Genomic DNA, 11,799 nt, shown 5'->3' on the forward strand with positions numbered 1-11,799 from the left:
TTCAGAAGTCGTGGAAGCGACTAAGTGAGGAGTCCCTTGACTCCACAGTTGGGTTGGAGCTCAGTGTTTCAGCCAGTTCAGTGTTTCAGGCAGCTCAGTGTTTCAGCCAGTTCAGTGTGTCAGGCAGCTCAGTGTTTCAGGCAGCTCTGTGTTTCAGCCAGTTCAGTGTTTCAGGCAGCTCAGTGTTTCGGCCAGTTCAGTGTTTCAGGCAGCTCAGTGTTTCAGCCAGTTCAGTGTGTCAGGCAGCTCAGTGTTTCAGGCAGCTCAATGTTTCAGTCAGTTCAGTGTTCCAGGCAGCTCAGTGTTTCAGCCAGTTCAGTGTTTCAGGCCGTTCAGCGTTTCAGTCGGTTCAGCGTTTCAGGCAGTTTAGTGTTTCAGGCATGTTCAGTATTGCAGGTAGTTCAGTGTTTGGAAGGTTTCAGGGTTTTGGGTCAGTATTGTATTTGCGTTGGAATACAAGTGCTGACGATATAGTTGGTTGATTTGGAAATGGCAAGTCCCTCTCAGCAGGATCAGTTGAGCCTTTTGCCGAGTATAAGTGATCTGTAAGGATAGCTAGGCAGGTAGCTTTTCATTCAGGAGGGAAGGCTCGAGTTAGTAGGAGATGAGTAATCAGGTGGGATAAAAGCAAGCTGGTTCCAGCAGCATCGTTTCAGTATGAGCGGCAGAATGGATAGAACAGTTATAGATAGTCGAAGTATCTTCAGGAGTTGCTGGAAGAGACTAGGAGTTTGCGATGAAGTGTAGTGACCGGTGGGAGTCCGGTAACTCAGATATCGGGAGATTGGTTAGACCAGAGTAGTCTCAGTGCATCCGGTAGGCGGATGGGAGGCAGCAGGATTTTCAGTCGGAGGAAGTAACGTTGAGGAAATTATGGAAAAGAGAAGGATTTAGTATGTTCCAACGGTAATGATCGGCATGGTGAGTGGCTGGAGTGACGGACAAAAGGGTGTTAGATTTTCCAGACAGAGAATTGGAGGCAGTTCGCAGGCAGTTGATCATAGCAAACTTCGAGGACGAAGTTTAGTTTAAGTGGGGGAGAGTTGTAACACCCCAAAGTTTGGAAAGCCAAGAAAAGAAAGAAAACCTCAAGTTTAGGGGAGACTCGGTGAGTCCATGGAGGGACTCGGCGAGTCCGAGCGGGATCCGAGTTGTGGTGGAAGCGACCGACTCGGCGAGTCGGCCAAGGAGACTCGACGAGTTGGGTCTGATCGAGGAAAACCCTAAATCCGGGACTTGGAGCCTATTTAAGCGTCTCATTCTCTTTCCTAGGGTTCCTTTACTGCCTCTCTACCCCAGAACACCAAACCCTAGCCGCCATATCCGTTTTTGAGCTAGATCTTGCCTTGAAGAATGCACTAAAGCTTGGAGGAGAAAGAAAGACCTTGGAGGTGCAAGAAGGGACTGTAGATCTGGGATTGTGGAGTCACTTCAGACCAATTGGAGGTAATAAGCTGTTGCTTGGACTCCCTTTGCATCTAGATGTATTCTTATGTGTGAGTTTTGGTCATTGTTGGTATGATATGTAACCAATTCGAGTTGGAGGTTCAGATCTGAGGTTGCTACCTCAGATCCATGTTGGTTTTGGTCTTGGATCCCCTAAAGTATCAGCCCTTGGTATGTTGAAGAAGCATGTTTGCCATAAACCCTAGTTTAGTGTGTTTTGAGCATAGATCTCTCAATCTACACGTAAAGTTTGCCACTTTACGTGGGGAATAGGCCCTAGAAGTATGGATCTATGAGTTGGAAGTTCTGTTTGGCTCGAAAAGCCACTGCATGGATTGAGGACTGGATAGACTCGGCGAGTCCTTTGAGTGGACTCGGCGAGTAGCTTGAAGATGAGGAGGAACTCGATGAGTAGGATGAACAGCTCGTCGAGTCGGTTGAAGTTAGGCATGGACTCGGCGAGTTGGACGAGCAACTCGACGAGTTGGTTGAAGATTGTCTTGGACTCGGCGAGTCTGTTCTTGGACTCGGCGAGTCAGATCGCGAAACCCTAAACCCTTTGAGTTGAGACTCGAATCAGTGAGTCGGGTGGTGACTCAGCGAGTTGGGCAGGACAGGACTTGGAACTAGTTGGACTCGGCGAGTCATGGACTGACTCGGCGAGTCGGGTCGCGAATAAGAAAGACCCTGAGCTTATGAACTCGGCGAGTCTTTAGGAAGACTCGGCGAGTAGGGTTGACCTGGAAGGTTGACTTTGACCAGAGTTGGCTTAGTTGACTGTCAGACTAAGTGTTATATGTATATTGATAGCTCGGAGAGCTAGAGGAGCAGCGGTTCAGGGGATTGTCGAGTAGCAGCCAGAGGTTTATCAGCAGGGCTCAGCAGTTCAGGTGAGTTTCCTTCCAGTAGGAACGGGTCTAAGGCCACAATGCCGGCCTGTTTAGCTAGCAGTAGTTTCGGATGTTGATTTGATACAGTAGTTAGTATGTTTGATGCCTTCGTGGCTCAAACAGGATTTATTTGTTATGTGTTCCGGGCTACGGACCGATGTAGTATGCAGTATATGTGAGTTTATGCCAGTTGATATGTTATGATATGCTGTGTTCAGTTAGCTTCGGACTTCGGTCCGATGGAGGGGACAAGGTCCTAGACAATTAGCTTCGGACTTCGGTCCGATGGAGGGGACAAGGTCCCAGACAGTCAGCTTCGGACTTCGGTCCGATGGAGGGGGCAAGGCTCCAGTCAGTTAGCTTCGGACTTCGGTCCGATGTCAGCTTTGGACTTCGGTTCGATGTAGGGGGCAAGGCCCCGTTAGTCCGGACTTCGGTCCGATGCAGTGGGCAAGGCCCAATATGTGCTTTATATGTTTTTGTGCGATATGTGGTAGATTGGGGGAGCTCACTAAGCTTCGTGCTTACGGTTTTCAGTTTTGGTTTCAGGTACTCGGTTTTCAAAAGAGGAGCTCGGGAAGATTGCAGAGCACACACCATAGTCAGTTAGCCTGGGAATGTTTGACTCTGATAATGCTATTATGTTTTGAATTTAATACTCAAAAGTTATGTTTGACTTATGATACGTTGTTTATAAATCCATTTTTAGTAATGTTTTAAAAGAAATTTTTAGTCGTGATTTTTGGGTCGTTTCACCTCTGGTTGCAGTGGAAACACAACAACTCAGACGTTTGAATAACTGCTGTCGGAGCATTGCAATCCCTGCTATAGTGCCCAGACTTTCCGCACTTGTAGCAGCCTGATGATCCCAACCTACACGCCCCTCGTGCATCTTGCCGCATTTCCTGCAGCGTCCCCGTCCCTGTTGGCCTTTCGGCCCCACATCTGATCCCGTGGGCTTCTTCCCCGAAGCCCCTCCTGTCTGTCCCTCCTCGGACTTCTGTTTCCAGATATGCTCCAAATCTATCTCCCTCTCCCTCGCCCTGGCAATCATGGAGTCCAAGGTGGGGCAAGCAGAAAAACTAACGTGCTCCCGGATATCAGCCCGGAGCATGTCATGATAGCGGGTCCTCCTCATGTCCTCATCGCCCGCATACTGGGGCACCAGCAGTGCCCTCTCCCGGAACTTGGCGGTGATCTCCGCCACAGTCTCCGTCGTCTGTCTCATGTCCAAAAACTCCCTGGCCAGCTGCTGACGCTCGACAGCCGGCGCAAACTCCGCCCTGAACCTGGTCACAAAGTCCGACCAGGTCATAGCTTCGATAGCTGAGGCTCCCAACGAGTCACCCACTGACTCCCACCAATCTCGAGCTCGGTCCCGTGAACACCCTGCTGCATACCTCACCTTCGACCCCTCGGGGCAGAAGCTAGTCAACTGTGCAAACTCGATGTCTACAATCCATCGTCTGGCAGCAATGGGGTCTTTCACCCCGTGGAAATATGGCGCACCACTGCCCCGGAAGTCCTTAAAGGACAGCGTGCGAGGCCCCGACTGGCCAGATGCCATGTCGCTCCTGAACGCCCTATGGCGATCCTCCATCAACTTGATGATCCCCTCCTTGATCGACCCAAAGATGATGGGGGTCGACTCAAGGATGCCTCTGGTAATCTCTGACGCGATGAACTCGCGTAGTCCCTCATCGACTGGCTCGGAACCTGATCCCGAACCTGACCCCTCACCTGAACCACCATCTACCGGCCTCGAACGTAGTACCACCATTCTGCAATACAGGAATAATAACTGTTAGTGATACTAATACTTCTGGAGGGATCACATCTATCACAAGTTCCCTGGTCTCGTCTTGGCCTCCCTTGGTTCGGGTACGGATCCTCTACTTTCAGTAGTACGGGCCCATGCTACCTTCCACATCTATCCGTACCTTCTTCAAGGACTGCCTCGACTCCACCAGATCCCTTCCACTACGGCTGATCACCACTATACTCATCCTAGGCTTGCCCTAGGGAAATCTCAGGCTCCACCCTACCAGGTCCTTAGTTGCTGAAGGCCTCTTAGTAGTGCCAATTAACTATTACCTGAATACCATCACATGTGGTGAGGCTCGGATAATCCTTCGAGTAACAGGCTCATCCCTACAACGGTTAAACTCAAACGAGAGCTGTGCAATAGGGCCAAATCCAGCACTCTAAGATTATTCAACCCTGATCGCATGTGACGTGACGTATTCACCTAATGGCTAACTCCCACCACTCAGAGTCCCACAAAGCACAAAGCAAGCAACATTCGAACTAAGGGAACAATCTCAATCATCTCTATCTGCTTACAGGAACTGTACTAGCATACAATGCTAAGCTCATACCATCAGGCATAACCTAATCAGGCTATCCTACTTGCTGTCTACTCAATACTAGCATGCAATTCTCATACAGCTGAAACACATAAAGCAGGCACATAAGGCATCACTCCTAGATCCTTAGTCCTATTCTAGCATGCTGTTCTACAAAAGCTGATAAACATAACATAAACTTGTATGGGTACTTTGGGGAATACATACTTGAGCTCGGCCGGTCGTGCACATCACACACTTCGTTCTTTCTCAAAACTCTTTTCTCAATTTTTAGAAAACATTTTCTTTTAGAAAATCTTTTAATCCCTCGATTTGAGTTCAGACACCCCCGAAGGTGTGTCCGAATCCCTCAAACCAGGGCTCTGATACCAACTTGTAACGATCCAATTTTCACGTCCAAAAATTTTGTTTTTAAAACATTACTTTAGAAAATATTAATAATTAAAACATTGTTTAATTAAACCATTTCACATCAAAAACCGAATTTGGAATCCATAACAGTTAAACAACCAAAATATCAGAGTATCAATCCCAGGGTAAACTCATAAATGCGGAATCAAGGAGTGTGTGTGATGAGCCGCTACCGCACCTGCGCCTTCCCCTTGGCTGAGGAGGTACCTGAAACAACAACTGAAAAACGTAAGCACAAAGCTTAGTGAGTTCCCCCACTGTACCACATACCAATAATAATCACATATCATACATATATCGTCAGGCATATCTGGGTGCCCGGCCTACCCCTTCGGTCATCTCAACCGGATATTGCCTAGCATACCTGGGTGCTGGCCTCCCCTTCGGTCCTCTCGACCGGATACTGCCTAGCATATCTAGGTGCTGGCCTTCCCCTTCGGTCCTCTCGACCAGATACTGGAGACTACCTCTCCCCTCTACTACTACCACATAACATGTACTACAATATCATAATCTATCTAGCATAGCTGGGTATGGCTACCCCTTCGACCCTACCGACCGGATATCTTAGGGACTATCTCCCCCTACTGTCACTAGCACATAGCATCATATCATACTAGCACATAAACATAACGCAGGTAGTAGTAATCCCTAGATGAATATCACGGAGAGAATCATCTACATACAACTCCTACTGGTGGGCCGGCATTGTGGCCGTAGACCCACCGCTACTGGAAGGTAACTCACCTCGAAGTAGCTGCTGATCTGATCGGGAACTGACTGTCTACTGCTGTTGCTTCTACTGCTCCGGAAACCCTCTGGCTATAATCTACAGGAAAATCATGTAATCTTCAGAAAGTAGGTTTGTGAAAAGGAAAAAAAAGAGCGGTTGAGACGTATATCTTGCAAATGAGCTCCTGCATGTGAAAGGATAATCACTTGTATGTGAGTTGTAACAAAGGGAAAAGGAGACATACGTACAGTAACACCGAAAATATGATTGTAAATAAAAGGGACATGACATGAGTGATCATGCTAGAGCAGAAGCAACAAACGAAGATATTAGGAAAAACAAGTTGGCGAAGCCAGAAATTTTTTTTAGGGTGTTCCTCGTAAATTAGTTGGAAAACACACACACACACACACACATATATATATATATATATATATATATATATATATATATATATATATATATATATATATAGAGAGAGAGAGAGAGAGAGAGAGTACATTAATTTTGAAGGCTTCGAGCCAAATTAAAATTGGGCCCCTTTAAATACAACCTTTTTTTAATATAAGTAAAACAAATTTAAGGGAGTGAATTGTAATATGAGAAAACTTATAAAGTAATTAAATAATTAAAATTAGAAAAATTAAATTTTATAAAAAACGAGGGGCAAAATATACAAATTTCTAAAGCTGATTTTTTTAAAGAATTGGAAGATCTGTTAAATTGTGAAAATGAAAGCATAAACAAGTGGCTAAGGCTGTGTTTGGCATGCCACAACTAGCTGATAAGTTAATTTATTTTTCGAGCATTTTTATATTGTCGTGTTTGACAAACCAAAAAGTAGCTTATAAACTAGTTTTTTAAAAAGCTACTTAGACTAGCTTTTTAGGAGCTTTTTAAATTTTTTTTAAATATACCCTTTAATTAATTATAGAAACACATTCTCTTAAATGCCCTTTAATGTAATTTTATATCTTTCAGCTAGCTTTTCAGTTGGTTTTACCAAACGTCATTTTTTATCAGCTAGTTTTACCAAACGTCATTTATTATCAGCTAGTTTTTCAATTATCAGTTAACTTTTTATTTAACAACTAGCTTTTCAGCTATCAACCAACTTTTCAGCTAATACGCCAAACATAGCCTAAGTTGGAGTAATGATGTAAATGAAGGAGAATTAAATGCATTAGTATATTTAAAATTTTGTTTACAATTAGGATCGAACCTACTATCTTGAAGGTGGAAAGAACTTTCTACTAGTTGAACTAAAGAAATTTCATGCCAATATTTACACAAAATTGTATATATGTGACATCCCCATTTTCCACGGCCAGAAAAGACCGGTTTTGTTTATGCTTTGTTAAAAATTAGAGTACTTCTTTTCATAAAAAAGTTGCGGAATTTGTTCCTAGAAAACACGATAAATACATTATCAAAACACTTTAGAAGAAACGTATTTTATTCATTTTAAAACGTTTGGGATGTCATCGTCAATATAGAAACATAAGCATAAACAAAACTTACATTCATTTACACTAGTGATCTATATCTCCTTAATCTCTTAGTGTAATGTCACTTTATATCGACACCTGTGATATAAATAAACTGAGTCGGTTAGGTTGGGAAACCTGGTGAGTACATAGGGTTTTCAACCCACAATAATATAATTATTATGTTTAAACAATCAAGCAATCAACCCAATTACCCAACCCCATTATCTTCTTTATTCTTAAGGATCTACCCTAAGAATAAGCTATTTCTCGTTCACTCATTCCTAAGGATCTTCCTAAGGAATTGGCACGAAGTCCATCGTTGCCACGATTTACACAAAAGGCAGTAAGTCTGCATAGTCGCCAGGGTTTAGGCATCAAGTCTGCATGATCACCAAGGTTTAGGTATCAAGTCTGCATGATCACCGGGGTTTAGGCATCAAGTATGCATGATCAACAGGGTTTAAGCATCAAGTCTGCATGATCACCTATGTTTAGAGTACACCGGGTGAACACATCGTTCACAAACCTACAGTTGCAAGCCTGCTAGTGTTCCACTGGACTGTCTAGAATAGTCTGTGGTTGTCATCCATACTTTGCTGAATGACGAGGCCATCGTTTGAGAAAAGGCTTCTCACATCGTCCACCTCTCACCCTCACCTCGTGGTCTATAACACCTCTAAACTCATCATCCAACTCATATTCCATCTATTACATCTACCCATGTTTTACCCCAACATTATCGTAGATATAAAATACATATACAGTTTAAATCATTTAAAACATGTATAAAATCGTTCATCCAGCATAGACAACAAGTATTCAGATAATATGCACACATAGCACGTAATTTATATAAAATAATTCATATCTATGTGTAAGATGAAAGTAACTATGCACTCACTTGATTAGGTGGAGAGTCGACACTCGGACAACACTTCGTTACTCTTAAAAATAATTTTCCTCGACAAAACCTAGTATCATTACCACTAGAGTTTAGTCTAACGTTAACCGCGACTAATTAATAGTCTAGCTGTTATTATTATTATTATATAAGCGTTAAACAACACCCTATATAACTCATAATAAAAGCCCAAATAATTATTTTAAGGTCCTAATAACATCACTATATTGAAACATAAGCCATACTAAAGATAGGTTAGGCGTAGCTCACTTACAGCGGGTTTTCTCGAAAACCGGGCTTCGCTGGAGCAACGTTACCGAGCCGAAAGGCTCTTTTCACGGGACTCCAGGAGCCTCGGTGCTTCCTTCGGGTGCTAGGGGGTTTACCTAGACTTTAGGGGGCTTAAGGGAAGCTAGAGAGAGAGTTTAGAGAGAGAAAGTGGAAGAGGAAAGGTGTGAGAATGAATGGAACCCGACACATCTATTTATAGTGTGAAATCCTAATGGACTCGCCGAGTAGGAGGACCTACTCGCCGAGTTGGGCCATGTGGCAGCCTTCTGGTGGTGCCACGTGTCCAATTCTGGTGGTGCCACGTCACCCCTATCGCGTATCAGCCTTCAAACTTAGAAAAATCATATCTCTCGCATACGAGCTCCGTTTTCGACGTTCTTTTTTTCATCGCATAGGTAAAATCAAGATCTACAACTTTCATTTAGACTCCGTCGGCTAATTCTCGACCGATCTCAAATTTAACAGTAGGAGCCGTTTAGACTGTTAAATGAGCGCGAAGAATTCGTAACTCCTTCATACGGACTCCGTTTTTGTCTATATTTTTACCGTTGAGTTACTATTAATGAGATATTAAACTCTCATTTAGGTCACGTAAGCCAAAAACCGCTCGAACTAAAATTCGAGTTTCGGGTCGTGCACTGCTAAGCCGAATTTTAGAAAAATCATAACTTCCTCATACGAAGTCAGATTTGGGCGTTCTTTTTATGGATGTTCTCGGTTTAATGTATACTACGAATTTGGTTTAGATCACCAAGGCTAAAATGTCCTCCAACGTAAATTCACTATTTACGTCTCCCGGTGCCGTGCCGGTTTTGCCGAAAAACTTCGACGAGCCATAACTTCTTCGTTATAACTTGGATTTCGGCGTTCTTTATATGTACGAAACCCATGAGACATATTCTACAACTTGGTTTAGATTATTTATTCTAAATAATATTTTGTCAAAAAGTCGTTTTCGACCCCTATTATCTCTAAAGTTTTCATTTTAATTAATTAATTTAATCAACATTCGTAGGAAAATATTGTCAAATCCTAACATCTCATAAAACTTTGTATAATGTCTGGAAATCCAAATCGTAAAATAGTGATAATGTCAGAGTACAATCCCAAGGAATCTTATAATGCGGAATCTAAGGTGTGTGTATGATGTGTAACTACCGCACCGGCTCCTTCCCCTTCGCTGAAGAAGTACTTGAAACAAAACTGAAAACTGTAAGCACGAAGCTTAATGAGTTCCTGTTGGAATAGTGTCTAAGCCCATAACTATATTTGGTATGTACTTGACCGGTTATGCATGATCCTTTTGGGTTGCCTTCTCCAAAGCAACTTGGCAAGGTAATTTAAGGAGAAAGAGAAAATATTATGGTTTATTAATATATTATAAGAATAATATATTAAAGAAGAAATCATATTTCAGAAGGTTCCTTGGGCTGCTTGGCGGCTAAGCTGTTCATTAGGGTTTAGACTGAAACCCTAGCAGCCTGCAAGTATAAATAAGACCCCTAGGCTATGGAAATCGGCTACACTTGATTCCAAGGGAACCCTAGGGGCCGATTTCTAGCATCTCTCACCCTATCTCTTATTGCCTTCTTGCTTGTGGGGTTTTTGAACCATTAGAGGAGTTACAATTGTGACTCTAAGCTCAAGATCAAGAAGATTACAAGGATTCAAGCTACTTGAAAGAGGTAAACCACTTAGATCTGTTTTCTTTATGATAATTTTGTATGTATATATATATATATATATATATATATATATATATGATAGATCTAGGTTTGTAAGTCTTGGATTCAAAGCATGTACAATAGAGAAACCTAGATCCAAGCATTAGGGTTTGTAAGAGCACATAGGATTGTTCTTATGCATAAAATCCATCGGTTCCCCCATCGTACCACATACCATACAATATACTGTCAGGAAATTCTGGGGTGCCTGACTTACCCAGTTCAAACCATTCTGGGGTGTTTGACGTACCCAGGTCAAGCCATTATGGGGTGCTTGACGTACCTGGCGGTCTATTTCACCCGACTACTGGGGACTATTTCACCCCCTACTACTACCACATAAACACATAACATAACATAATGTACTGTCAGACAATTCGGGACTCCGGGAGCCTCGGGGCTTCCTTCGGGTGCTAGGGGGTTTACCTAGACTTTAGGGGGTTTAAGGGAAGCCAGAGAGAGTTTAGAGAGAGAAAGTGGAAGAGGAAAGGTGTGAGAATGAATGGAACCCGACACATCTATTTATAGTGTGAAATCCTGATGGACTCGCCGAGTAGGAGGACCTACTCGCCGAGTTGGGCCATGTGGCAGCCTTCTGGTGGTGCCACGTGTCCAATTCTGGTGGTGCCACGTCACCCCTATCGCGTATCAGCCTTCAAACTTAGAAAAATCATATCTCTCGCATACGAGCTCCGTTTTCGACGTTCTTTTTTTCATCGCATAGGTAAAATCAAGATCTACAACTTTCATTTAGACTCCGTCGGCTAATTCTCGACCGATCTCAAATTTAACAGTAGGAGCCGTTTAGACTGTTAAATGAGCGCGAAGAATTCGTAACTCCTTCATACGGACTCCGTTTTTGTCTATATTTTTACCGTTGAGTTACTATTAATGAGATATTAAACTCTCATTTAGGTCACGTAAGCCAAAAACCGCTCGAACTAAAATTCGAGTTTCGGGTCGTGCACTGCTAAGCCGAATTTTAGAAAAATCATAACTTCCTCATACGAAGTCAGATTTGGGCGTTCTTTTTATGGATGTTCTCGGTTTAATGTATACTACGAATTTGGTTTAGATCACCAAGGCTAAAATGTCCTCCAACGTAAATTCACTATTTACGTCTCCCGGTGCCGTGCCGGTTTTGCCGAAAAACTTCGACGAGCCATAACTTCTTCGTTATAACTTGGATTTCGGCGTTCTTTATATGTACGAAACCCATGAGACATATTCTACAACTTGGTTTAGATTATTTATTCTAAATAATATTTTGTCAAAAAGTCGTTTTCGACCCCTATTATCTCTAAAGTTTTCATTTTAATTAATTAATTTAATCAACATTCGTAGGAAAATATTGTCAAATCCTAACATCTCATAAAACTTTGTATAATGTCTGGAAATCCAAATCGTAAAATAGTGATAATGTCAGAGTACAATCCCAAGGAATCTTATAATGCGGAATCTAAGGTGTGTGTATGATGTGTAACTACCGCACCGGCTCCTTCCCCTTCGCTGAAGAAGTACTTGAAACAAAACTGAAAACTGTAAGC

This window comes from Lactuca sativa, chromosome 3 (genome assembly GCF_002870075.4).
Source record: "Lactuca sativa cultivar Salinas chromosome 3, Lsat_Salinas_v11, whole genome shotgun sequence".
NCBI lineage: Eukaryota > Viridiplantae > Streptophyta > Magnoliopsida > Asterales > Asteraceae > Lactuca > Lactuca sativa.